Raw genomic sequence first — 4,071 nt, forward strand, 5'->3', positions numbered from 1 at the left:
TTGAAGCAGTATTTACCTTTACAATGTATGAAAAATATGTATAATTTCTGTTGCTTTTTTTTTTTTTTTCAAGTAGGCTCTATACCCAATGTGGGGCTTGAACTGAGGACACCATGATCAAGAGTTGCATGATCCACCAAGTGAGCCAACCAGGTGCCCTGAGAGATACATGACTTTTAAATAATTAAATGAAATATAGAAAATAAATTCTAACAGGGTTTTTCAAGGAAACTGACAAACTTGTTTGGTAATGGAAGAACAAAAGGCCAAGAATAGTCACAATGCTTCTAAAGAAGAACTGGATTTAAAATTGAGAAGGATAGAGACAGCAGAAATGAAGAAAAGGGAAGGTTCAGACTGAAGTGGGGTTTTGCAATAGAACCAGGAAAAGCTCAGAAAACAAACCACTCTATTATTGAGACCCATACAAAAAAAGAAAACTAAAGAGGGAACTCTGTGATGTTAGAGAAGGTTTCCTGTGCCTTGCTTAGTGTAGATGTCCAGGAAAACCATTTTTATATAAAAATAACAAGTATGAAGGTCAAATCCCATGCAAAATTATTATAATAAGAAGAGAAAAAGAAGTAGAATAACTTGTTTCTATGCCATAAAGACATACCCATGATACAGATCAAAACTGTGACCTACTGTGCTCCCCTAAGTGAGGCTGAGCATCAGATATACCACAACTGGAATGACATACAAAGAAAATCAGCATGGCTCCTGCATGAGGCTGACATGCACTTCGCGAAGCATTCCATACTTAAAAACAACAACAAAAAACCCACAAAAAAACCCACGGTGGTCTGCTATTTCAAAATAACTAAAAGATATTAAGAAAATGTTACAAGACATGAAAAAACAAAATACTTTAGTCTTCCCTTATTCACAGTTTCGCTGTCCGTGGTTTCAGTTACTTGTTAGTCACCTGCGGTGGGGAAGCAGGTGATCCGCCTCCTGGCATATCATCAGAAGGTCCGTAGCCTCCTAACATTGCATCACAACACCGACACTACTCACCTCACTTCATCTCATCATGTGCGCATTTTATCTCACATCATTGTCATAACGGGGGAGTACAGTCCAATATTTTGAGAGAGAAACCACATTTCCTTACAGCGTATTGTCATAACTGTTCTATTTCATTATTATTGTTACTAATCCCTTATTGTGCCTAATTTATAAATTAAACTTTACCATAGGTATGTTCGTATAGGGAAAAATGTATGTAGGGTTTGGTGGAACAGATTCTGCACAGATAAGCAGAATCTGCTCTATATCATAAATAGAAAAACTCAGAAATGAGCTTAGAGAACTCAGCAAAGAATAAAAAGTAAAGAAAATAGTTTTTTAATTTTTTTTCTAAAGATTTTATTTATTTATTTGACAGAGTGAGATCACAGGTAGGCAGAAAGGCAGGCAAAGAGAGAGGGGGAAGCAGGCTCCCCGCTGAGCAGAGAGCCCGATGTGGGGCTCGATCCCAGGACCCTGAGATCATGACCTGAGCTGAAGGCAGAGGCTTAACCCATTGAGCCACTCAGGCACCCGAAAATAGTTATTTTAAAAATTAAGACTAAACTAGAAGGAACACAAGAGTACAAACCTGGGGCTCCTGTGTGGCTCAGCTGGTTAAGCAACTGCCTTTGGCTCAGGTCATGATCCTGGAGTCCTGGGATCAAGTCCCATATAGGGCTCCCTGCTCGGTGGGGAGTCTGCTTCTCCCTCTCACCTCTCCCCTTTCATGCTCTCTCTCTCTCAAATAAATATATAAAATCTTTAAAAACAATTAAAAAAAAGTGAATAAACCCATTACATATTGCCTTAAAAGAAACAAAAGGTGAAAAGAGCAAAATTTAAAAACAAAAACAAAAAAATCAATGAAGTATGAGATTGAAGGGATTTAAGAAGAGGAGGTAATAAATACTGAGTATGGAAAAAGAAGATTGGTTCCCTGGATTATGGCACCCTTAAAGAAGCAAGCCAAAGTAAAAGAACAGGACAGATACTAAATACTCTCATAAGAAAACTTTCCTGAAATAAAAAAGATTTGAATTTCACACTGAAAGCATAATTGAGAATACTAAATTAGAAGGACATATTCTAGTAAGATTACTGAACGAAAAGGAAAAGGAACAAACTGGGGGAATATCTAGGAAAAAAGAACATGTGACTTATAAGGAAAAGAAAATTAGGTTACCACTGGATTTTTCAACAGAGTGCTTTATCCCAGAAAAATTGATTAGCACATTGAATATATTTAAGGAAATAAAGTGTGAGCCAAGGATTTTATATTCTTCAGAGATAAAAAGCAAGAACTGTCAAAAAACAAGAACCCAGGGAACATTATTCCAGTGAACCCTACCTAAGGAATCTACAAGAGAATGAGCATTACACAATAAAAATGACTAGAGAGACAATCAAAATAAGGACTGATAAGGATTCAATATATGGTTAACATAAATTTCAAATTAAAATGCCTCATTTTTCAGTTTATACTTATAACTTCATTGTAATATTCTATTTCTTACAAAGTCCACTACCAATTTTTTAAAATTATATCACCAACAATTGTGTCACAAAAATCAGACTTGAATAAATGCATGATTCCTATCTGATTCTGCAAAGAAGTTACTCGTGTCATTGATGAATTAGAGTCTTTCTAAGATATTTATTTATTTATTTAGAGAGTGCACACGAGTGGGGGGAGGGGGTAAAGGGAGAGGGACACAGAGAATCTCAAGCAGACCCCCCACATTTTGGGGATCCCAATGAGGGCCAATCCCACAACCCTGGGAAAATGACCTGAAATCATGAAATCAAGAGTTGAACACTCCATCCACTGAGCTACCCAGGCGCCCTGAAGGGGATTCCTTTTTAACATGAATGAAGGTTGCTATTTTTGTTTCTGTTAATGTGTGAGACAAATGTGAAACAATGAAGACATGTAAGAGAAGTTCGCTCATTTGTCAATGATGCAAGTGACCTCTTTGATGAACTAGGTAATAGTTTTCAAATATTTCCTCATTTTTGGGGTGCTATTCAAAATGGCTACAGGCACAATATCCTTCTAAGTTTAATTGCATTATTAATATTCTCTGTATCACTTTAAAAGTCTAGACAATCATAAAAAACAACAAATCAAGTCCTAATTTGTTTCATTTACCAATTTCTGGGTGTGAATATTCCCACTCTGGTTGATTTCAAGATACCAATGTAATGTCACTGAATATGGAGCTGAGAAACCTTGTGCAGTGGTCACCATTACATAGTAATATAGTGTTTCTATAGTGTATCTATGCAGATAGAACAGATGTAAATAACATGAAAAGCATAGCGAGTCATAGCATGTAGCAAAATGATTAGGAACATTAGTGGTTTGAGTATTTCCTACCTTTACTTTTAATACACGTAGTGGTTAAGTTTATATAATTTAGTTTTGATAATGTACATGTTTAAAAACCAGCTTGCAAATTTCCTGAATATTTAACAGTTTGCTGTCCTGAGCTGGTATGAGCTGGTCCAGCACACCACTGGGTAAGAGGGAGATAGTGTAGTATGGAATGGTCTGAAAAAATAAATGGAGTATAATTATCTTAAGAATAGAAGAGTGGGGCGCCTGGGTGGCTCAGTGGGGTTAAGCCTCTGCCTTCAGCTCAGGTCATGATCTCAGGGTTGTGGGATCGAGTCCCACATCGGGCTCTCTGCTCAGCGGGGAACCTGCTTCCTCCTCTCTCTCCGCCTGCCTCTCTACCTATTTGTGATCTCTGTCTGTCAAATAAATAAAATTAAAAAAAAAAAAAAAAGAATAGAAGAGTGGGTGAATTCTTAAAATGTCTTCAGGACCCATATTGGTGGTAATATTAGTATTACTATTCTTAGACTGCTGTCTAAGAATATTTGTTTATAAAATAAATGATATTTATATATTATATATTTTTAATAATTTATATATTGTAAGATATTTATATATTATATATATTTTATAATTTATTATATATATTTTATAATTTATATATTATAAAATATAAAATAAATATAAACATTTATAAAATAAATGAGTAGTTATGGGAC

General features: G+C 35.5%; 1 pseudogene; it reads left to right on the forward strand.

Annotated features, from left to right (window-relative positions):
- Window positions 1-667: 667 nt before the first annotated feature.
- On the forward strand, window positions 668-767 carry LOC131837450 (U6 spliceosomal RNA; annotated as a pseudogene).
- Window positions 768-4,071: the final 3,304 nt, after the last annotated feature.

Source organism: Mustela lutreola, chromosome 7 (genome assembly GCF_030435805.1).
Source record: "Mustela lutreola isolate mMusLut2 chromosome 7, mMusLut2.pri, whole genome shotgun sequence".
In the NCBI taxonomy this organism is placed as follows: Eukaryota; Metazoa; Chordata; class Mammalia; order Carnivora; family Mustelidae; genus Mustela; species Mustela lutreola.